At 38.5% G+C, this 25,954-nt stretch overlaps 1 long non-coding RNA gene across 2 annotated transcripts in view; it reads left to right on the forward strand.

The window, feature by feature from the left end:
* LOC141374251 (uncharacterized) overlaps window positions 1–25,572 on the forward strand; it is a 38,962-nt gene extending 13,390 nt beyond the window's left edge. Inside the window, exon 3 of one of the 2 annotated variants that reach the window (XR_012380995.1) lies at window positions 25,475–25,572. This is a non-coding gene — a long non-coding RNA (uncharacterized lncRNA). Of the gene's footprint in view, window positions 1–5,753; window positions 6,255–25,474 lie in introns of those variants that run through there. The other variant, XR_012380994.1, reaches the window with a different exon arrangement.
* The last annotated feature ends 382 nt before the right edge of the window (window positions 25,573–25,954 follow it).

Raw genomic sequence — 25,954 nt, forward strand, 5'->3', positions numbered from 1 at the left:
TGGGCCATATGATTGGTGTTGCACTGGATACAGCAATCCAATCAGCAAATGGCACTGTCCTCTTCAGGAGATGCTGGAAAAAAAGAGAGGTCCTCTGTGTTGATGGATTTGACCCTGAGAGAATGCAAGCACAGAATTTCAGCAGCCATCAGGGTGCTATAAGGAGCAAGCTTCTTCGAGAATGGAGTCAGTCCAACTCATGGTGGGAGAATAAGACTACAGACAGCAAAAATCCACCAGACTTGACTGAAATCCTCCTTGAAGTGATCCCAGCCTTTAGAGTTCCCATTACTTAAGTCAATACATTATTTGTTTGGTTAAGCTAAAAATGAGTCAGATTTACTGTCAGTTCCAATTTGTAGAATCTTAATTTACATAACCCCATTCTGGTTCCAAAATTCTACAGTTCTCTGTCTTTGGAACCAGCTATGCAAATGACAAAATCAGCTATCCCCTATTGCACTGACCTGAGCATAAGTGTCTAGAATTTAAGAGATGTAACAGCAACAGTTGCACTGAGAGAATTGTCAATTTTCTTATTGTAATGCCAGTTCATTATTCCTATCCAAATGGCATAAAACAGATAAAAGATACACAACTCTCATTTCGTATAAATGCAGAAATTGATTGTTATAAAAAAATAAAAAAATGGAGATGAATCCCTAAGTTCTCCATTATCACAGGGTGAGATGCGGGGATGGAGAGCAGAATGGCATCCTTTCACTTATTTGACATTTTGTCCTATATTCTGGGAAAGATCCCATTTTCTAAAAAAAAAAAAAAAAAAAATGAGCCTGATATTTGCTCTGCACACATGTGAGCTTTAAAAAAATATAATAAAAGTCCTATTTGTATTTACCATTTGTAACTTTAGGGATGCTTATGAGCGCTGATGTCTTTGAAAACCAGGGAGAGCTGTGAAAAACAAAAGGCAGAGTTAATCCAAACAACCCAGAGTCGCAAGTACAATTAAATTGGCACTGATTATAAAGTAACATCACTCAGCCTGCCAGTCATTTAGTCTCCAGCCCTGGAGTATTCCTGGTAATAATGCAGGTGAACACTTCTGTGTTGGACAGCGGCCATACATTGTGTAAGGGTTGATCCCAAACAAGGTACTTACTATGTTCTCCGATTCTGTTCTAGATCATCAGATTCCATCAAAAATGGATTTTTTTTTAAAGATTTTATTTATTTATCTGAGAGAGAGAATGAAGTAGAGAGCATGAGAGGGAGGAGGGTCAGAGGGAGAAGCAGACTCCCCGCTGAGCCGGGAGCCTGATGCGGGACTCGATCCTGGGACTCCAGGATCATGACCTGAGCCGAAGGCAGTCACCCAACCAACTGAGCCACCCAGGTGCCCAAAAATGGATTTTGAAATTAAAAAACAGAGCTGTTTTTTCCCCTTAATATCTCATACTAAATCAATTTACAAATAAATAAGGATCACTTGTCTTATGTTTTTGAACACAGATTCTTCATTTTTATTTTCTGTGATGGTGAAGACACGTGCAGAAGAAGTACGTGTTGAGAGAATAACAGAAATTATATAAATCTCAAGTTCTAGTATTTTCCAGTAGTGTTATTCCCACCCAACCCCCTTTTCCCTTCCTGGAAAACTCCAGTAGGTCCCCCAAGATGTACCTTAGAGATAAATTTCTCTGCAAAGTCTTCAGAAATTTTCCACCAACTGAATTATCCTCTTTTCCTGCTATGTTTCAATGACATTTGATGAATACCGTTATAACACTGATTATGATTGAAGATGGAAGAAATTAAATATCAGTTTTTGTCTCCTATGTCAAATGTCTTCTTGAGGACACAGAGTGTTATTTACTTTTAAACTTTTACATCTAACAGTGCCTGACTCAGAATAATTACTCAGTCAATATTTTCAGTATTTGTTGGTCGAATGACTAGGTCACCAGAATGCTGTTTGGAGCATTTAACTGCTTCTGCATGGTAACTTTAGAGCATAAAATATAAAAATGGAAATAAAAACATTTTGAAAATCGTTTCCACCTCTACCTCGCTGAGGTAAACAATTTAACAGTGTGATGTGTCCTTCCATAACTTTTTCCATATTGTATTGGTGAACTGTTGCTGTGCGAGAAATTACCCAGAAATTTAGCACTTACAAAAACAACAAATATTTATTACATCACAGTTTCAGAGAGTCGGGAATCCAGGAATGGCTTAGCTAGGTGGTTCAGGCTTAAAGTCTCTCCTGATTAAAGTTAAGGTTTTGACACAAGTTATCGTCATTTGAGGGTTTAACTAAACCTGGAGATTCTGCTTTTAAGGGGACTCCATCTCTGTTGGTTGTGGCCTCAGTTCCCTACCACGTGAATGTCTCCATAGAGCTGCTTGAGGGTTCTCACAACATGGTCACTGGATGCTATCAGAATGAATGAATGAATGAATGAATGAATGAATGAATGAATAAATAAATAAATAAATAGAACAAGGCATAAGCTACAATGTCTTTTATGACTCAACCTAGAAAAATCATATACCATCACTTCTGGTGTATTTTGTGGGTCACACAGACCAACTCTGATATACTGTGGAAGGGGATTACACAAGGGCTTGAACACCAGGAAGCATGTGTCCTTGGGGGGCCAGCTTGGAGACTGGCTGCCACCCATATAGCCAGTTTTTGGTATTATTTTTATAAAAATGTAATCATTATATATATAGAGATATATATATATATCTCTATATATTTCTTTTTCCCCATAAGCCATAATTTATTTATTTTTATTTAAATTCAATTAACATAGCTTTGCAACCTTTTTTTTTCATAGAAAAATATCTCACTACCCTTCCTCTGGATTGGTAGATATGGATCTAAGTCATTTTTTACATTGCAGCTAACTTTAGAACTAATTTATTGCACCCCTCCTGCCTCAGGTTGTCCACAGTTTTCTAGAAGTATAAATAAAGTAATACATATCCTTGTACATATATTCTTGCCTTCATTTCTGTAGGGGCTACCAAAACTGGGATTGCTTGATCACAAGTTGGTATTTTACTTTTTTATTTCCATAAACACTGCCAAATTTCAAAAGAGGTACATTTACTTTGCACCAACCATGCACAAAAGCAGTCATTTTCTCTTATGTTCTCCAGCACTGGGTTAGTGTTCAGATAAGTTTTGTCCTTCTGATGGGCAAGAGAAATGCTATCTCATTTTTACTTAATTTATATTTTCTTTCTTAATAGTCTGGGCCCATTTACCATGTGTATTGACCTTATTCCTTCTCTTTTCTGAAAATGTCTGCTTACAACCTTTCTGTGGAGTTGTTTTTCTTTTTCTCATGAACTAATTGGGAGTTTTTAGAATTTGCACATAACTAGAAATATAATTTTATAATCTCTGGTCTGGGAAGTTCATAGTATAGTGTCTTCAAAAGACTAGATGTCACCTTTTGATTGGATTTTCCTAAAGGTCCAGCAGGGTTCATGGGAATCAAACATAAAATACTGAACATCTTATTTCTGGAGAACTTTAAGATTAGGTGAACCTGGCTGGAGATGTTTCTAAACTGAACCCTATGCCCCAGAAAGTAGTGAATTAAGCAGGCTGTTGACTTTAAGATTACCTTGGAGATAGATCACCGCATTTAAAATGCAGTCAATCAGAAAGCAAAATTGCTTGGGAATAAAAGGCAATAATTACTATCACTCTTTCTGCAACTAGTGAAATAAAAAAAAGGAAAAAAGACAACTCCCACTCTAAACCTTAAAACCTCAGCAAATATCCGGAGGCTCCTCAGATCGCATATTGTGATCAAAGCCGTAGTCCTTGGGGTAAGCAAAAACTTCAAACTTCCCTCTCTCTGTGTTTTTAAACCCAAGCTACTTTGATTGCTTTTCTGTCTAAACACAATAAGCACCCTTGACCTTGAATTATACTGTTAAGAGATAAAAAATCTGGTACCTGGAAGAGCACTAAAAATTAAATCCTTGCTCTCTGGCATTTTAATGAACAGTGTGGCCAGTAACAAATCAATAAAGATAGTATGACAAGCTTTGATGAAATGATTTTTGATAAAAACCCCAATATATTCAATGTTTAATACATCGGATATCTAAAAGCACATCTCTTGGATTCCTGCTACACTATTTAGGAATTACTTTGAGCTAATTAGCAGTGGGGATTATTTGGGAAAAGAGCAGACAACAAATTTTTTAATATTCTCAGAAATGCCTGGAAGATATTCTCAGATTTTAAGTTCTTACCATGCTGTTCTGAGAAATTTGCAGGTAAGAAGAACCACACTTTCAATTATTTGGCAGGCATTGGCAGGTATGTTCTTATGTCCTTAGAATAGTTCCTGATATATTGTCACTAAAAATCAGTGAAGTCTCATTACTTATACCTCTTTCCTGCTTTAACCACTATGTCATCTTAGGACTTAAAGAAGACCAAGTTATTGATCACTGACTGATATTTGTTGCCCTTCCCTAGTCCCAACAGAAAACCAATGGTATACCCAAACTAAGATAAATCCAGCTGTTGTTACTTATGAAGGGACTGTTTATAAATTATAGACAGGATGGAATATAGGTTTAGTAGTCTAAAAACAGGGTCAGAAATGTGGAGAAGTTGTTACTAATCTAAGCATAACTGGATAAGAGCAGGGAGTAGGAACCAGAACCTGGAAGGAGGGAATTCTATAGAGGAAAAAAAAGCCTTGAGAGAAGCAGTGGCCTGAGGGTTCAGAAATACAGCAAGCTGGAGGTGACCTTACAGGGGAGTTGCCAGGGGACTAAACACCTTCACCTGGCTTTTCTTCCTCCCTCTAATACCCCAGAGGACAGGGGACCCACTGATATAGTTTCTCTAAGTCCCCCGGGGGTGGAAAGCCTGGTATAAAATGGTGGAAGAGACTGGATTGGCTAATGAAAGATGGCACACTGGGGAAACTTACACTGCTGATGTTAGACTTTGCCTTTGTCTTTTTCTGGTCAATGACACGTGCACAGAAGTGATATGTGTCACTTCTAACAGAAGCTTTAAGAACTGCCATACACTTCCCCCAGCTCCTCACTTTTGCCTTCTGAGAAATACATGTCTACAAGGGAGGCTCCTTCAGCCTGATTTCCTGAAGGACTTTGTTCAGCTGAGCCCTCTTCCCAATCCTCAATGGAATGAGGTGAGGAAACTTCGTTGTTGAAGACTTTGGGATCATGCATTGATAGTTACTGCAGCATGACTTTGTCTATCCTGATGGGTGCAGTGTGTCATTAAACCTCTGGGCCTCACTTTCCTAGTCAGGAAGGTAATCCCCTATAATAATCAAATTGCTTCCCAAATACTAGAAAGGCTCTGTGCATTCAAATAATTTTGGGAGGTAGGCAGGCACTTCTAATTTTTTTTAAGATAGCATATCCAGGATTAGCACAATATTTAAAACCCAGAGTGAATTAAAAGGAGATGATTGTTTTGAAGTAGCAAATGCCTTTAGCTTATTTTTTATGTTCTTTATGGCTTCTTTGAATAGGTTGTTTTGGAAATGTATGTTTTCAAGCTCTTTTGGAGGCTGATTTCAAACTCTGAAAGGGTAGTACCTAACCATGAATTCAATTACTTCAGTCTCAAGCCACTAAGGCCCTTCTGTGCCTGTTGTATTCCAGTTAATTTTAAGAAGCCTTATTCTCATCCAGGAAGCAAGGATAGAGGACTCAATTTTTGTGGAGAAAAGATGCTGGCTGAATAGAGAAATTTTTTTCCTTTTTTCTTGCAGTTCTCTGGTCTCCCTTCATATTGCTGTTTGTGGCAGTTCCATATACGAAGCTTTGGAGACCCTTTTGGAGAAAGGCCTGACATCTTGGATGTTTTGATGCTCATTTATTTCCTCACTTATTAAATGGGAGTAAATATGCGTACATCCCTAATTACTAAAGGATACAAGACAATGAATTTGGTCCTTGTGATAAATGGAAAAGGGGTCTTGCTTTGGGGAAAGAAAGTGTGTTAGTGTCGGCAAGATCAGAAACACAGTTCTAAAATAAACTCTCAGGGGCCCCTTGTATGTGAGTGGACTTGGTCTCCAGTGGAGTCTCATCTTGACACCTTCAAAGTATTGCCACGTACAGCTCTGCAGCTCCTAAGCTTTTAATCACTGCTGAGTGACAAACCTGGATGCCCACCAAAAGGCGGACTGCATTTCAATAGCTCCAATATTGGTTTCACATTGTTCTCACAATGTCTTCATGTCATACATGCAGTAGAAGGATCTGGCTTATTAAAGTAACTTACTGTATCATGAATATGGTATTTCATGTTTATGGCACTAAAAAGTAATGTTTTAAAATCAGGAAAATGACCAGTTTCTTCCAGTATTTTGTTCCCTGAATACTCGCAAGATGTTTTAGAAAGACTTTTTAGACCTTAACTCTTAGAGATGGCCCATGCCCTAGTATGCTTTACCTTAACAGGAATGACTTTTATCTGGGAATCTGTTGGTCATCAAGAACCAGCTATAAATTTTGTGTTGCACAAAATAAGGGGCCAAATGTATGGTTCGTAAGATATAAGCTACTCTGTGTTAAAGAAATGGAAGATAGATCTGTAATATTCAGATTAAGTTCGTCTATGCCGGGTTAACACACCAACTCCCAAAACTCAGTGGCTTACGACAAAGAAAGGTATTTCTGGCTTACGCAGGTCTGCTTTGGGGTCAGCTTCTGTGGGTCATCCCTATCATCTAAGAAGTTCACATCTGCTCCCATCTTGTGATTCCACCTTCTCAACACGTGGCTGTCAAGGCTGCTGTTATTCATGTTCCCTGGCTTCATCCTCTTGGAGGCTCTTTCTTTCCATTATCCTTCTTGGCCACATTTAAAGTTGCCATGGGGCATATGCTCTATTTAGGGGCTACACAGCTTTCTCATCCCACTAGAATTGGTAGACCAAGGGCCATTTTAAGTTTCATGTTAAGTCACAGGCCTTTTTTTTTTTTTAAATCATAATCTACTTCCCAGTATGTGCCAATAACCACACTTAGGATTTGTTCTCAAATTTTCTTAAGTCTTAAATTTCTTTGCTTTCTCACCTCCATGCTTCTTGACTTAATGTGGTTATCAAGCCTTGGAGGATGTCTTTTTTTTTTCTTTCTTTTTTTTGAGAGAGAAGTGGGGGCAGAGGGAGAGGGAGAGAGAATCTTAAGCAGGCTCCATGCCCACCATGGAGCCCTTCATGGGGTTTGATCTCACAATCCTGAGATCATGGCCTGAGCTGAAAGCAAGAGTCAGATGCTTAACCAACTGAGCCACCCAGGCACCCCCCCCTTTTTTTTCTAATGGAAATTCTCTCCAGGGAAGCTCTCCCTAAGCTTCCATCTTATTTCCTCTGCCATCTCCTCTGTATTGCTTCTTATTGCTAAGGCAGAAGAAGAATGAACAGGTTTCCTTATACTTTCACCCATGGCTCACCAGAATTAGTCACATGTCTCCCACCTATCTGCATGGTAGGCGGGGAGGTAGAGTGTTCTGTACACACAGGAAGGAAAGAAAAACTGCTTCAAATTCAAAGTCATAAAATGTTAAAACAAGAAGATATTTCAGAGTAATTTAGTCCTATAGTTTTAGTTTAGAGATGAGAAAACCAAGGTGCTGAAACATTTATCTATAATTACAACTATTTATGACTTTTTATTCATCTAGCACTAGACCTAGGTCTTCTCGAAGTTTAGTCCAGGAGTATAGCTCCCTGCTTTCTAATCCTACCATTGTAACAATTTCTAAGTCATTAGAACAACTAGATTTGCATTTCAAGGTAGCATTCAAATATGTCTATGAATGTGTATGTGGCTGTTAGCCATTCTTTATCATTCAGTCACTGACTCACTCATCCATTTACTCATTGATTCAGTGTGTTTGAACCTATTCTAAACAAAAGAGGGTATGTACACAAATCCTATCCTCCTTGTCTTTAAGGAAGAATGTCAGAAAAAATAGTAAACAGAAGATACTAATATGAAAGTGCTAGAATAAGTTGTACACTGATACTGGAGGAGGAGTAGATCTCATGGAATTTGACATGAAGACAGCTTCCTGACACGGAATAAAGGAGTCATAAGAAATCATGCTTCCAGTTTTTCATAATGAAGCCAGACATAGGTTCCATAGTTTATAAGCAAGGTGCCTTTGGCGGATGGCTATCTAAGCCTTACCTTTCCCAATTATAATGGGATTAATAATACCTGTCTTTCAAGGTTGATGTATGCAATAAATTAATGTATATAAAGTACTGCCCACAATTCAGCATTTAGTAGCCACTCAGTAAATGGTAGCAATTATTGTTATTCATGGTTTTACTTAAGTAATCATGGGATTCAGAATACCGGAAATGTCACACTCACTATAATGATGGGTTAACTAAATCAGTACCAAATGTAATTAAACTACATGGAAAATATATCAATTCTGTAACTGGTAAAGGCATTCCCATACCACCCCACCCCAATTATCATCATTATAACATTACAGAAAGAATAATGGTTGGTGACATGGATTCACGAGTTCATATTACAGATGTTATGTTATGTTGATCTCATTTAAACATCACGGTATCTATCTTCAGCCCTATCAGGATACTGAGATCCAGAAACTTTGAGTAATATGCTCATATTGATGGGAGGGTTATTAATTTATTCTCACAAATGCTGACTTAAATACTTTCTAGTGCCAACTGTGATATATATGAATGCATGCATGAATAATGAATGCATGAATGAATGAATGGATATAAGGTCTGGGATGTTGAATATATGAAATAATGTCGTAAAATACAAAAGAAAACAGGATTGCCTAGGTGGTTCAGTTGGTTAAGCATCTGACTCTTGGTTTTGGTTCAGGTCGTGATCTCAGAGTCATGAGATCAAGCCCCAAGTGGGGCTCTGCACTCAGTGCAGAGTCTGCTTGAGATTCTCTCTCTCCCTCTCCTTCCCCCAGCTTCAAATAAATAAATAAATATTTTTTAAAAAATATAAAAGAGCACTGTGAATTGTGTAAGACTGTTGAATCACAGACCTGTATCTCTGAAACAAATAATATATGTTGAAAAAAAGAAGAAGATAGTAGGAAGGGAAAAATGAAGGGGGGGAATCAGAGGGGGAGATGAACCACGAGAGACTACGGGCTCTGAGAAAAAAACTGATGGTTCTAGAGGGGAGAGGGATGGAGGGGGTGGGTTAGCCTGGTGATGGGTATTAAAGAGGGCACGTACTGCATGGAGCACTGGGTGTTATATGCAAACAATGAAATCATGGAACACTACATCAAAAACTAATGATGTAATTAATGTATGGTGATTAACATAACACAATAAAATAAAAAAAAATAAAAGAAAACAAAAATAAGAACTATGAAAAATGCTGATCCATGAAAAGGAAAGAAACTCCAAGGGCCAGAAATACATTTCACACATTTTCACTGCAATTTGAAATAACACCAGGGCCCCATGGGCCTGGTGATCTGCTGCTAATCCATGGATAAGCATGGTATTTGCAATGCTTTTTCTTTGAGCTCAGCAAATATTTATTATAAGAGTACTAGGCTAGGAGCTTACAATCTAATGAAGAGGATTAAACAAGGATACCAGAAACAATAATACCAGACAGATTAAGGTAAATGAAGTTAAAAGAAATACGATGTGTTATAATAAAGGCTCCAAGGAAGGAAAATGTATATTTGACAAGTTGCATAGCATGAATAGTACTGTTCTTCCAGTTTGTCCTATCCCACCACCCACTGGAGGGAATGAATGTGCATCCAACTGTGCACACTCCCTAGACAATGATATTCTTATTGAAGGCTTAAAGACAGAGGTAGGAGGTAACCTTTGGCTACTCCAAAGCCTCATGTCTTGCCACTTTCCCCCTTATTTTCTAACATCTTGCTGCACTGGTGATCCTGTTACTTGATGATACCAAGCTTCCACTTCTTACCAATTCTTTGCATATGCTGATGCCACCATATGGCCCTTCTCTTTTATCCAGTTTCCCTATTCTTCCCTTTCACTAGTAAATTCTACTTACTCTTTTCATCTCAGGTATAGAATCACTTCTTCAATAATGCCTTGCCTTACCTCTAGTCTAACTCAAGGTCTTTTGTTATTGCTTTGAGGGACTATGCTCATTTCCTTCATAGCTCTCATTTCTATAATTGCAAACCTGTAATCAATATAAGAGAGGGCTGGACTCAGTAGGATGCAAACAGATAGCCCCTTCATTTTTCTCTGTCCATATTTTTTTTAAAGGTTTCATTTATTTATTTGAGAGAGAGAGAATGAGAGATAGAGAGCATGAGAGGGAGGAGGGTCAGAGGGAGAAGCAGACTCCCTGCTGAGCAGGGAGCCCGATGTGGGACTTGATCCTGGGACTCCAGGATCATGACTTGAGCCGAAGGCAGTCGCTTAACCAACTGAGCCACCCAGGCACCCATCTCTGTCCATATTTTTTAAAAAGTGCCTTCTAGCACATGTTGTTTGGTACCACCACGCCCTGAGTAAATCACATAGCTCCTCTGGAAACTTTCGTATATTTACAAAATGGCCTCATTTTTAGGATTTAAAAAGAACAGGCCAGTCCAAAATTAAAACTGTATCTCATCCAATTCAACTCTTTGACATAACACAGCTTGAGGCTGAACCAGGATCAGAAGATCCTTCTGACTTTCTGTGGGTCCCTTATACATGATAATACCACTATCTGGTTCATTCTTGGCTATCCTGTGAGGAATGGATGGGAAAGGGAAGTAGAGGTATATATAGTTTGTTTGTTTGTTTGTTTGTTTTCCTGGTAGGCATCGTAGATACTCAACAAATATCTTTCAAATGGGTAAACTAATTCTATGACCTGTAGACTGTATTTCCTCACACCTGAGACAATGAAATGCTAGAGCTCCATTTGGACAAAATAACTGTAGAACACCCTAAAAAGTAGAGAGAAGTGGACATTTGTTTCAACCATGTGGTGCCTGATGGTGAACATTCAATCTGGATGTTTTCAGCAATCTTTGTCACCATTCCCCCACCCCACTGCACACTCCTCCTCCTCCCTTCCCATGTCCCATTCATTTCCCTTTGTATCCTGTAGTGAAGCAACCAATGGGTCTTCCTCTACCTGTGATCTCCTCACCCAGGCCTCTTGGACATATCTTTGGCTTCTCTGTCTTGTTTTACACTATTTACTGCTTCTAAAAGACCTTACCTTACCCCTATCTTCACATATCAAAGCCCTGCCAAATTCAGCTTTCAGTTTGATGGCATTTGACTACCATCCTTCTAAAATATCTATGGAGGATCAGAAAACAGATACGAGTTCAGAATGGCATAGAAAAACGAAAATAATCAGTCAACCTACAGCTCCAATCTGGGGGCAGTGTCCACTAAATAAAATGAAAGCACAGTCATCTGCTATTGCACAGCTCAGAAAGAATGATTCCCCCCCGACACAAAAGCAAATATAATTCATATCATACCTTTGGTCCAGAATAGCTTTCAGTCTTGCCACACAAATAATTGTGTTAGGTTTCTATGGAGTCATTAACTTAGAGGTTGCTCAGGGAATGAAAGAAGAAAAACATGAAAGAATATTAATCTTAATTCAAGCTATTGGTTACATACATCCCTTTAATATGTGCCAAATTCAGTTGTCATTAAATTACTGAAAAAAATGTTCAATCCATATATTTCACTTGATGTTCTCACTTAGAGGAGGGAAAAGTATCAATAAAGCTATTAGATGCATAGTTTTTATGTTAACTCTTGTGTCTCATAAATGTACTGATTGCAGTTTAGTGGCCAACAACCTTGGTTATAGAAATTTTGAAGAGTTGCTCAGTGATTCCCACCTTCATAGAGGAGATGTTCTAATAAGTTGTTTCTGTAATTACAATTGCAGCTTTAAGATCTATAGTAGTTTTAACTTAATTTTGTTGGTGGTAAATAATGAAATTTTCTTTACACCAATAGTTTACTACATTTTTCAGATGATTTGAGTTCCAGATACATTATACAGAGCAAAGATATTAACAAAGGGAAATTGCAGTCTCAGTTAAAAATACATCGGCTATACTTCTCAGCAGTTCCTTAAATACGGTATGTTCATTTAAAGTCTTTGCTGCACAAAGGAAACAGTCAACAAAACAGAGAGACAACCCATGGAATGGGAGAAGATATTTTCAAATGACCCTACAGATAAAAGGCTGGTATCCAAGATCTATAAAGAACTTCTCAGATTCAACACCCAAAAAATAAATAGTCAAGTCAAAAAATGGGCAGAAGACATGAACAGACACTTCTCCAAAGAAGACATATGAATGCCTAACAGACACATGAAAAAATGTTCAACATCAGTAGCCATCAGGGAAATTCAAATCAAAACCACATTGAGATACCACCTTATACCAGTTAGAATGGCAGAAATTGACAAGACAAGAAACAACAAATGTTGGAGAGGTTGTGGAGAAAGGGGAACCCTCTTACACTGTTGGTGGGAATGAAAGTTGGTACAGCCACTTTGGAAAACAGTGTGGAGGTTCCTCAAAAAGTTAAAAATAGAGCTACCCTATGACCCAGCAATTGCACTACTAGGTATTTACCCCAAAGATACAGATGTAGTAAAAAGAAGGGCCATATGCACCCCAATGTTCATAGCAGCAATGTCCGCAATAGTCAAACTGTGGAAAGAGCCAAGATGCCCTTCAACAGATGAATGGATAAAGAAGATCTGGTCCGTACACACAATGGGATATTATTCAGCCATCAGAAAGGATGAATACCCGACTTTTGCATCAGCACGGATGGAACTGGAGGAGAAAAAGTCAATTATCATATGGTTTCACTTATTTGTGGACCATAAGGAATAGCATGGAGGACATTAGGAGAAGCAAGGAAAGGAGGGGGAGAGGAACCATGAGAGACAACGGACTCTGAGAAACAAACTGAGGGTTCTAGAGGGGAGAGGGATGGAGGGGGTGGGTTAGCCTGGTGATGGGTATTAAAGAGGGCACGTTCTGCGTGGAGCACTGGGTGTTATGCACAAACAATGAAATCATGGAACACTACATCAAAAACTAGTGATGTACTGTAGGGTGACTAACATAACATAATAAAAAAAATATTTAAATAAATAAATAAATAAATAAAATCTTTGCTGCGCACTATTCTCTTGATTTGCATTATTCCACAGTAAAGTACTATGAATGTATAACAAAATACTGAATGAGTAGTGGGTTCAATGTGGCCCTCAGAAAGTTATGTCCATGTCCTAACCCATACAATCTGTGAATGTGAGCTTCCTTAGAAAAGGGGTCTTTGCAGGTGGAATTAAGAAGGTCAAGATGAGGTTTATTATCTGAGTGGGCCCTAAATCCAAAGACAAGTTTCCTTATAAAAGAAAAGCTGAGGGAGATTTGAGACAGACAAGAGAAGGGCACAGAGATACAGAGGAGCGGTCCAGGTAAAGACAGAGACAGAAATCAGAGTAATACATCCACAAGGAATGTCTGGAGCCACCAAAAGCTGGTGGATGCAAGGCAGAATTCTCCCCCAGAGTCCCAGAAAGGAGTGGAGTCCTGCCAACACCTAGATTTCAGACTTTTAGCCTCTGGAACTGTGAGAGAATGAATTTCTGTTTTTTTAGCCATCAAGTTTGTGGCAGTTTATTACAGCAACCCTAGGAAAGTAACTACCTATTCTGTATACTCTTGTAGGTTTTGATTTCATGTTATTATAGTCTATAGTAATATTAAAGTACACCATTATATTCATATATTTCAAAATGATTTTGCAGTTAGAGTAAATAATAGTGTAAGATGTACATATTAAACATATTTATAGAATGTACCAGGACCATTGTTAGGTGCTGAGTAGCCAATCATAGGTAAAAAATAGCATCAGTGACTTTACATATAGTTCGTCTCATATATGTTGAAGAAACTAAGACTTACTACAATATCAATGTATTGGCCAATAGTTGGGAAAATCAGTTAACCTGGCACTTTCTGGATGGATCTATTACCAGATTATTAGATTTTCCTCTTTGAAACTGAAAGCAAAATTATTAATCATAATGGTAGCAGACGAGGCACAGATACACATATTATCACTTAAAAGGTGTTCAACACACTAGCCAAAAAACTGTTTACCCAGCCTCTGCTGCATAGATATTGATTTTTGAAGTGACTAGTTAAATTCCTGCCCTAATACTTATTCTTTTTCCTTTACTTAAAAACCACAACTCCTAAATAGGGCAGGAAGGACAGTTACCAGATTATGCACATTATACTCTGTAAGATGTATATACAATAATTAAAATGTCAGCATGAGAAGCAGAGAATGGAAGCACATTACTAATGTGGGGAAAAAGTAGGTTCTTATTTTTTATTTTATACTGTATAAACTTTGAGCATCAGAGAAAGAAGCACAGAGCAAGGGCTCTGGGGAGTAAAAGATGTTTACACTAATTCAGGTTAATCATGTTAGATAAGTACTGAATGAGTGAAGGATGTGTACAAATATTAAAATAGATTTGAAAATTCATTAAAGTATTTCCTTTGGGCAGAGCCCTGTGCTAGATGCATCAGTATTGAAATTCTACTTGTAGCTCATGATCCAGCCAAGTTACATATCTTACATGAAAGCTTCTCTATTTAAATAACTTCTCTATCTTATAATACACAATACTAATTATGATCTATGCAACAAGTTGAGCACTCCCAATCTTGATGGCAAGGTTTGGTGTTAGCAAAGAAGACAGAAAATCAGAAAATCCTGGCTCAGGTTCTGGTAATGGCTATATGTCATTTGCACAGCAGCCCACCCTTTGGAGAACTACTACTGTCTCATTATACATAATCCATGAGGTGGTCAGTGCAGTGTCTTACAATTTTTTAGTAAATGGTAGGCATGCTGAGATATTTGAGGAAAGCCTAATGATGTTTGCAATGAGTCTGAAATGCTTAAACATGAGAAGGACTTACACATGGATAGAGATATGGATCAATGGATAGATATACAACAAAACAAGTTTAGTGAAATATTAGTGATAGAATGTAGGCGGCAGGTATTTTTATGTTTATTGTGAAATTCTTTCAACTTTGCCAATAAACAACTTTGTATGTTTGAAAACATTCATAACTAAATCTTGGAAAAAATGCTAATTGTGCCTCTTTGGCCTGATTTGAATTGTAAGTGGTATTGCTTCTCAAATACCTCATTTTAAGAGGGCGAAAAACTGAAATTTGTCTCAGAGAAGTCAGCTCTTGGCTTCAACTAACCAGCCACAAACAGAAGAATTATTTATGAAAGGCTAATTCTAAAAGAGAAGAGACCAACTGATACTTTGTTTCTTGATCTTTTGACAAAATGATTTTGATATTCATATAAATAGTACAAACATTTAAATCTGCCTCCATTTCCTGATACTTTTCAATACCAACATGACCTAATTTTGATGCCTTCTTATGAAGCTATTTCTGAGTAGATCAAATAAGAACCCTTTTGGTACCTAATGGGGATCCCAGGAACCCAGCAAAAATGGTCATTTGCAGGGCTGGAGTACCTCCAGGGGGACAATAAGCATGTGCCTACAAATCACTGGCTCTTTCAAGTAAAATGATAGAACTATTCCCTTTGAAACATCAGCTGTATTGGGCACTTATTTTTTTTAAATTAATTTTATTTTATTATGTTAGTCACCATACATTACATCATTAGTTTTTGGTGTAGTGTTCCATGATTCATTGTTTGAATATAACACCCAGTGCTCCATGCTGTATTACGCACTTATTATGTGCAAAGCCCCATTCTGGACACTGGGAGCTCAAAGATGAGTCAGGCATTGGATTTGTCCAACAGTAGGATTCATGTAATGGTCTAACTATGCTGCTACCTTATGGCACATAGGATGTTAGTTGAGCCATGAGTGGAAAATATTATGGAAATCTTGATTAAATTAATGATAGGAGTCTACATGTAGAATACTATTTTTTCTCTCTCCATTCTCACCAATCTCTCCTCATCTAGTAATTTCCATCTGTTTTATCCATATCTCCTATCCAAAGAAAGTGAGAATATCCTCCAAATTTGCAACTTTAAACTCATCTAGTGTCTATCAGGCCAGTTCTGTTTCAATACCAAGGTTATTCTTATACCTGAAAAGATATAATCATAACCCTTTGTTATTAGGTGGCACTTCAGTGATCTAAATCAAATTAAGTCATATAAAAATGAGGAAATAAGTCCTATAAAATGAAGAAATAACCAGTTTGGATAAAATGACATACACATAGGAACTTAAACTCTCAAGTTGTTATACCTTATGAATGATTGACCAAGTTCTTGAAGTTCCAGAGTAGAACTGAAACCTCTAAAAGAATAATTTTAAATTGCTCTAACTTTTTCAGATATAAATTATAGTGCATTCTTATATAGAATATTCCTAAAATTGTTTGCTTTCTCAATAAGTCACTCCTTTATTTTCTCCATGCCAAATACATAAATATCTCTTTCCAACCTTGCTTGACACTGCAGACTTTCTACAAATGGTTCATCTGAGCAGTGCAGTTCCTTTCAACTGATCTTACTACCTTCATTCTTGTTCCTCCCTAATTCATTTTTCTTGAGACTGCCAGATATATTTGATTTTTTTTTTAATTTCCCTAAAACTCTTTACTGATTTCCCATCTCCTGGACAGAATTTAACATTGGCTTTCAAGGCCCTAGAAGACACGGTCCCTGCTTATCTTTCTTCCTTCCCTCTATTTCTTATTTTCTTCCTTTTATCAAATACATATTTAGTCTATTCTATGGACCAGGTGGTCTTAATAGATGTTAGCTGTACAGAGATTCTTTTTTTAAAAAAAGACAATGTTGTTATGGAAAAAATCCTAAAAACTCATTGAAAGACACTAACAATACTTTAATGGAGGGATATGCCACATACATGGATTAGAATATTGCAAAGAACTCAATATTGTACAGAGATTGTCTCCAACTTGATCTATAGATTAAATTCCATCAACTCTTTTGCTATGTTTTGGTTTGATCTTTGTGGAAATTGACAAAAAGATACTAGAATTTTTATGTAAAGCAAATGGCAAAGAATGTCCAAGTTAGTCCTGAAGATGACATGTTTGAATAACTTTCCTTACTAAATAAAAAAAAAATAAAGTAGATAGATATATACAGCTTTAGTAATTAAGTACATGTGACATTCTAAGAGGGAGAGAAAGTTGAAGAATGGAATAAAATATTGATTCTAGACAAGGATCCACACAATTGTGGAAACTCAATTTAAAACACTATTGAAATATTCTTAGATCATTGGCAAAATAATTTACTTTCAATAAATGGTGCTGAGATAATTAATTATCTACATGGAAAAAATAGAAATCGGACCCCTACCTCACACTATGTACACATATCAATTTCATTTAGGTGAAAGGCAATCTACAAAAGAATATTTTGGAGAATATCTTTATGATCTCAGGAAGTGAAGAGATTTTTTTTTAAAAGATTGTATTTATTTATTTATTTGAGAGAGAGAGGGTGTGTGAGCAGGGAGAGGGGCAGAGGGAGGGAGAGAATCTAAGGCAGACTCCTCACTGAGTGCAGAGCCTGACTTGGGGCTCAATCTCAGGCTCCTGAGATCAGGACCTGTGCTGAAACTGAGAGTTGGATGCTTAACCAACTGAGCCACCCAGGTGCCCCAGGAACAGAAGAGATTTTTAACTAATCTTTCAATGCTGCAAACCATAAAGAAAAATATCAACATTTATTTATATTAGAACTAAGAATTTCAGCATGTCAAAAATGTCCATAAATAAAAGAGAAGCCCCAAATTGGGAGACACTATCTAATATCTCCAACATATATAACTAAAAATAATTATTTAGCATAAAAGAAAGAAATAGAAACAAATGAGAAGAAAACACCTACAATCCAATAGAAAAATTAGCAAGTGTGATTCTCAGAGTAGAGGGTTACAAAAATGTAAATTGAAACCCTAAGGAGATACCATATGTCACTCACTCATCCTGACAAAATTAAAAAGTCTTTCAAAGAACTACCAATAGCCAAAGTTAGAGCAGTTTGAGCAGCACAATAAATAAAATAGTACTGAATTATAACCAAACTATAATATAAATATAGATGAATTTACATCAATCATGTAAATATTTGAATAAATAGAATAGTATAATCTCCCATGTAGAAAAATTCCAAATAATTTTTATAGATATGCCACCCTCAGGGAGCTGGAGTATATCTCTCCTCTCCTTAACTGTGTGGTGCTGCACACAGTGATGTCCTTTCAAATAGTACAATTATGGAAGAAGGGGAAAAAGAGTAACTTTACAGTTAAGAAATCTGACAAACACTACCTAGGCCAGGTGATCAAGGTCAACACCAGCAGTGATAAGTCATGTTGGTCGCATATGTGTTGCTGTCATGCGATGAGAATGGCACTCTACCTCTGTGGTCTTCTTCCCAAGAATACCTAGTCCCAGTGTAATCATGAGAACAAACATCAGACAAATCCCAATGGAGAGATAGTCTACAAAATACCTGACCAGTACTCTCCCAAACTGTCAAGATCATAAAAAACAAAGAAAGTCTGATTAACTGTCACAACCAAGAAGAGTCTAAGGAGACACAAGGACTAAATATAATATGGTATCTTCAATGATATCCTGGAACTGTAATAGGACATTAGGAAACCACTAAGAAAATCTGAATACAGTATAGACTTTCATTAATGACAATGTTTCAATATTACTGGTTCATTAACTATAATAATGTAGTATACTAAAGTTAATGGAAAAAACTTGGTATGGGGGTATACTATACTCTCTTCACAAGTTTTCTGTAAATCTAAAATTGTTCCAAAATAAAAAAGGAATTAAAAGAAAAGTACTTCAACATCAATGTCGGCATGAGTGTGGATCTACTCAAACACAGACACATTGTTTGTGGAAGTGTCTATTGTTTTGATCAATTTGTCACACAACTTGGCATTATGTAGTAAATTTGAAGATGGGCAAGCCCTATGATCCAGCAAAATAGCCCCTAGGATAATCCCTAAAGAAATGATTCCACTCTTCTATCAGGACACGTGTGAAAATGTTAATAAATGCCAAATAATGAAAATGGTACAAATATCTATCAAGAATAGATTGGATAAATTGAGGACTAGTCATTCAGTTGAATATCATATATCAGTGAAATGAACTATAGCTATGTATAATAATGTGGATGATTCTTGGAAATACAATGAGTGAAAAAGCAAGTCACAATAAAATATAATTGTTAAGATTTTATTAAGTAGATTTGAAATCTGCAAAACTGATCAGTAAGTTGTTTAGGGGAATGCTGTTTGGTAAAATTTAATGAAAATCATGGGAACCTGAGATAGGATAAAAGAGGAACACACAGGTACCTTCAAAAGTAATGTTAGTGTATCTTCTTAGGTGAGAGCTAGGTAAAAGTGTTCATTGTATTATTACTTTAACTCTTATAAATTCTCACAAATAACATTGTTTCTACTCAAATTTGCTTGTAGAAATTATTTTTAAAGTGTAATGGTAGCTTCTTATTTATTCCCAACCTGACAGTACAAGGAGTCCCCTTATATGACTTCCTTCTTCTGTGGGAATAGGAAATGCATCAAAAACCTCATCTTTGAATCTAACAACTAGGGAGATGTATTTATCTGTCTGTAAGCAATTGATTCATTTTGGCATTTTGGGAAGAGAGAGAGAAAAGATGCTTATAAGTAGTTCAGGGAATAAACCTTGGCTGATAATTCTTTTAAGATGACAAAACTCTGTTCCCACTCTTATATGTCTCAGGATCCTGCCCATGGCCATTAGATTTTCCAATAAGGGCAAGTTTAAAGCCAAATGAAAATGTCCTTAGAAAGACAAACCTTGAAGGTGGAAAAGTGGGAGGGTGGACGAGAAAAAAATGTGGAAGCTATTAAGGAGGTTGTTTGCATCTGCAGGAACAACTGTTGTGTCAATACTGTGAAGCACTTGTTTGCAAAGCCACTAATCTATTGCAGTAGAGCACTTAGCCCTGACCCAAATCAATCAGTACATCAGAGTCCCTTGATTCAAAGTGATTGTTAACTTGATTCCCATGATCCAAAGTGGTTATTGATTTTTTTCATAGATGGCATATAACCCAACCCAAACCTATGCATTATAACAAAACTGTGTAGAATTCCTGAGAAAGTCTGTCTTTCCCATGGGCTATAAAAATGAGGAAGCATAAAATCTCATGCTAATGTAGCTGTTTGACTACGTTGAAGGGGGAATCTTAGAATGCAGCACCAGAATTGAAAAAGGCAGATGGAAGACAGGGAAGAGTAACCAAATACCAACAAGACCATTAAAGTCTGCAATCCAGCTGTACCTGAAGATGGACTCACCCCCCCTTGCAACAAAAAGACTCATAAAAAAAGAGCATCCTAACAGAAGATGTCTTTTGTCCCACTGTGGCAGAAGCAGGGATTCAAACAGAGAAGTGGAAGCAGCCTGGGAATTGGATAAGATGATTCAATATAGAGCTTCTGAATTTTGGTTCTGTGCTTGGAAAATGGAATTAAAACTCTACATTTTTATGATTGCACTTGCTGTCTCGTCTCCATCTGAAGTGGTATAGCAAACAGGCAAGCAGCTACTTCTTTCCATTAAGTTATTTTTCTTCTAAGTTCTTAAGTGAGAATCTGAATCCTTTTGGTGCACATGGGAAAGGTATGTACCAGGGTCTTAGGAAGGTGTATTGCTTGCTCTTCCAACGTTCAGTAAGCAGATACTGAATGCCTCCTAGGGGTGAGGAACTACCTGAGGCCAAATAAAACAGAGATAAATATATTTCCTCTCTGTCCTCAAAGAACAGAGACCACTATTAATGACCAAAAACATACATTTTTAGCTTCGAATTCTGGCTTCACCGTCTACTAGTATTAAAAAGAAAAGAAAACCACAGGTACAAAATGGCATCACTTAAATTAAGTCCCCAAGTTAGTAAACCAGGCTTAATGTCTAATCTAATTGTAATTTCAACCTCCCCCAGAAATGTAGTCTTAACCAGTCAGTCAGGAATTTTCTGATCAGCATCAGTGAGGTTATCTGTCACATGCGCCTTCTCCATTCTCCAAAGGAAGATGAGTTAGTCTGTTTAATAAGACTTCCTGTTCCCCCCCACAAAGGGAAGGTGATCCTGCCTGAAACAATTCTCTTTACTTTAGCTAATAACTTTCTTGCCCCACCCCCTTCTTACAAAAACCTTCCATTTTGCGCAACTCAGAGCATCCCTCTCTTTGCTAGATGGGATGCTGCCAGTTCAAGAACCATTTAATAAAGCCAATTAGAACTTTAAATTTACCCAGTTGATTTTCAGTTTCTCTATTTGTAAAGCAGTGTTTATAACTGACCCTACCCTATAGATCTATTGTAAGGATTAAATGCAGTATTATATATAAAGTGCTAAGAAGGTTGCCTGGCACATAGTTACACTATATACATGTATGTCAAATAAATATAAAGAAATAAATGAGGAACTCTTACTCCAGATGGCAAGTTACACAAAACAGGGAAAGAAAAAAGTGGCCAGAGTTTTGAATGTTTACTGTATTCCAGGCACTGTGCTTTCCATTTTATTTACAGGATCAGGTTGACCTCGTCTATGTGGGTTGATTTTCAAAAGAGTCCTGCATTGAAACACAAGTCCTGAAAAGTCTTTTCCAAAGTACCCTATAATTATTAAGGTTATAACCAATGTCCTGGGGGAGGCAGGACCACAGAGCCAGTGAAAGTGGAGCCTGACTTTTCCTAACTTTTACCTGTATTAAGAATATCTGTGAACTTGTTAAACTCTTCTTGACTTTCTCTGTAATTTCATCCCACACCTGTGGTGCCTTCAGAAGACAGAACCTCTCATGAGATAGCCAAGTTTATTCTAACGAAACCTGTCCACTCATCCTGGCTGTGAAACAGTGTTTGAGTTTTTCTGCAGCCCCTTGTGCCGTCTCTGTCTCAATGTCTTGGTAACATTTAATGAGCAACCAGAGACCATCTTCCTTGACACCCGCCTACCAGGAGAACATACCTATTAAATACTCCATCTCCCTGCTGCTTTCAGGACATTTTTGTTGTTCTGGAAGGTATTGCCTTTCATGTCCATGTTCTGTGGAGTAGAAGCTGAGCCTGGCTGGCTGTCCAGGTTCCTATTCTGAAGTTATTATCTGGTACCCTGAGGCAAGAATGGCTGGTAGCCCCTGATGGCAGCATCTGCACAGGGGCTGCAGGCTGCTATAATTGGCGTTCTTGCCTTTCACTCCCTGCCTTAATGAGGATACGCCATGTTGGCCTTCACCCACCCACCACTTCAGTGGACAGGTTTTCACTCCATATAAAGTTGATCAAGAATAGTCTCAGCAGTTTAACAAGGAGTTTTAAACAGAACCAGTCCATTGGAGGCTGAAGCAGATCTCCCTAGTGCAATGTGTAGTAGCTGCTAGGTTAACCAGGGGTTCATAAACATGGGGGCCAGGGAGCTTTGCCCTCAAGGAGAATTTTAGTCTTCAGTCCCTGTACTTTTGATTACTAAGACCCGAGATCATGGATAATCTATTTGCAGTACTCCTTGCTGTACAATTCATTCAATGCACTCACTGAGTCCTTGTCTGAAATTGTCAGTTTGGACACAGATCTTACAGACCTACTATTTTAATAACAGCTAATATTTATTTAGTGCTTACTGTGTGCCAACCATGAATCTAAGAGTTTTAGCTTAATTAGCTTCTTTGTTGTTCAGAGCAACCCTATGAAGTAGGTATTATCATTATTCCCATTTGCACATGAGATTTTAAAAATCTCCCAATCACATAGCTACTAGGTTATGGACCTATGACTCAAATTTAGGTAGTCTGCCTTCAGCACCAGCAAGCTTAACCACAGTGCCTCAAGATCAAGTCTGAGAACTATTTTTTCCAACCCCTGCAGCTAGATGCCCAGTATTTCTTCCTCAGCCACATCTTCTCAGACATCTCTTGGATAACATGCAAACTAACCCCCTTCAGCTGCAGCTGATTGTACCAGGAATGCATACTTGACACAGGATATCCCAGTCCAAGAATTTGGAATTAAGAAACAGACTTTAAGTTACTCAGATGGTCCCAATCTGGAGTTATAAGATTACCTGGAGATGAGGTTCCTGTTTAAGATGAAAATGCAAGAGGATCCTGAACTCATCTCCTCCCATGATAACATGGAAACTGCAGCTTGGAACAACTCCCTCTAAAACAAAACAAAACAACAAACCGGCTGAGGGATCCTTATGCATCCAGCAGAAAGAGGAGGCTCACAACAAAGTGGGTGGGGCACAAGTTCACCACGAACTCCACTCTTGGTGCAGTAGTCCAGAAAGAACGCAAAACCCAGAGTTTTGCCCTAAGGAATGAAGGGTTTGAATCCCATGTCAGACACCCCCAACTATTATGACCTGCACCTGGGAGATGAGCCCCCCCAAACATCTAGCTTTGAAAACCAACAGGGCTGCGACCACGAGACCCACAAGACTGCAGCAGCACAAGGGACGCTCTTAAGCGTTCCAACTCACCTGGCCCAGTGGGAGCGGCTGAAGAAGCGTGCCCAACTTCGCGTGGGAGAAGCTTCGTTGCTTGTCTCAGAGCGTCAGTCTGAGGGGCAGGCTTCTGATTGGACACACGTTTGGGAGTCCGCTGGGCTGCTCTCAGGGGCCGCAGACCGGTAGGGGCTGGCTTGGCGTCTCCCTCTGCTTCGTGCCTGAGCATGTGTCTCCCGGAGAGGAGCTGGTGCCTGGGTTTTTGCAGCTGCTGCCAGAGGACACCTCTACATTGCTGGCTCTGGTGGCCAGTGGGGCTTTCTCTGGACAGTAAACCTTTCCAGAGCCTGGAGGGCGGGCGTTTCCTACGTGCTCTCCCCCAGCTGCCTCGTTCCAGAACGCCAGGAGCTCTTCGAGGGGCTTGCCTGCCGAGCCCGGGGACTGTCACGATCAGACACAGTTCCTGGCAGGCTCCCACCCCCCCGCGCACTGCACGGACAGCGGACTGAAGCACACCTTCAGTGTCTCCGTGAAGCAGGCCCAGTGCTTGTCCTGGAGTTTCAGCCTGAGGGGCAGGCTTCAGGTTTAGCACACATCTAAGTGCCTGCGGACTTTCAGGGAACGGCTGGAGGACGCCATCTTTGCCTTCTCTCCCTCCCTCACTGCCGCTGGCCAGGATCTCCCAGAAAGGAGCTCATACACTGGTCTGGAGCCCCAACATTTCCAACAGCCATGCAAGGGACACCTTGTAGGTCGCCTGGCACGGTGACCAGTGAGGCTTATGCTTGCAGTCCCACAGGACTATATCTGCATAAAGCTGCTGCCTGAGGCTCTGGCTCCTGATCCTCTTGTCACTCGCTCAAGTACGGGGTGTCACGAAAAAGTAAAATAGACTGCTTGGACAATCACAAAGGTTTGAGAGACAGCCAAAAGCCAGGGCAGGTTCAAATGTGAAGATTCATCTATGAAGGCCTCACCTTCAAGACTGGGAGAGGCAGCTGTTTTACCTAATGCACAGAAACCGTGACAGAAACAAATAAAAAGAAGAAATAGAGGGCTATATTCCAAACAAAAGGTCACATGGAGATGGGGCCGGAGTCAGCATTTTTCTGTTTCAAAACTACTAGCAAGACACTTTTGGGAAGAGGTATCAGAACCTGAATAAATAACATTCCAGTGGCAAGTTACAGAAAAAGGAAAAGATATCCGCAAATGACAGACATAGGAGATAAAGGGCTAGTATACAAAATCTATAAAGAACTTATCAAACTCAACACCCAAAGGACAAATAATCCAATCAAGAAATGGGCAGAAGACCTGAACAGACATTTCTGCAAAGAAGACATCCAAATGGCCAACAGACACATGAAGAAGCACTCAACATCCTTCGGCCTTGGGGGAAATACAAATCAAAACCACAATGAGATATCACCAGTCAGAATGGCTAAAATTAACAAGTCACGAAACACAGATGTTGGCGAGGGTATGTGCCATGGTGAGCGCTGTGAATTGTGTAAGACTGATGAGTCATAGACCTGTACCCCTGAAACAAATAATACATTATATGTTAACTAAAAAAGAAAAGGGATAGATACCTCAGTTTTATCAGCAAGAGAATGAACATCCTTATTTCTCGAATATGGAATAAATTTATCTGCAGAGAAGAGAGTGATACAGATGTGCAGAGAAATATAATAATAGAAGACTCTAAAATCCTCAATAACGTTCTTGAGAAACTGCAATTTCTTGTATGAGACCCAGCTATGCTTGCTATAGTTCTCACCATCAGGTTCTCTAAGTTTCTACTGTAGACTTGTGATAAAGTCCTCTCCACCTTAAACCAGCTGAAATAACTTTTGTTCCTTGCAGCCACATGATGACTGACCAAGATATCCAGGATACATTTTGGTAAGTAGTTTCATTTGGTACTAATGTTCCATGCTCAAGTTACCTCTCCAAGAATGAAAAAATATAACCATGCTATGTTTAGTGGAATATTATGTTTTCAGATTTTTGGTTTCCATATTTTAGCATGTTTGTAAGACCTTGATTATTTGTGGTAACCCAGGGTACATTTACCTTATTACTAGCTTGGCTCCTCTCAGGTTTTACCTGGGGATTTACCATCTTCATTTCATCAGGTCTGAAAAGGCTGAATGCTTAGTTCAAAGGGCTAAACTCTTTGGGGATTTGCATTGCCCTAACCCTGGGGATTTCTTGGAGAAAAGCAGATGACCTAAATCAACTCAACCAGAGTGAAAGAGTGAAAGTGTAGGGGTTATTAGGATAAAAATGCTCCCTTCTGGCTGATAAAAGTAAATCAGTAGGGAAGTAGCCCTGGGGTTGCCA

This window comes from Callorhinus ursinus, unplaced genomic scaffold, assembly GCF_003265705.2.
Source record: "Callorhinus ursinus isolate GAN/ISIS: 27379988/994484 unplaced genomic scaffold, GSC_fseal_2.0 scaffold15, whole genome shotgun sequence".
Classification (NCBI taxonomy): Eukaryota; Metazoa; Chordata; class Mammalia; order Carnivora; family Otariidae; genus Callorhinus; species Callorhinus ursinus.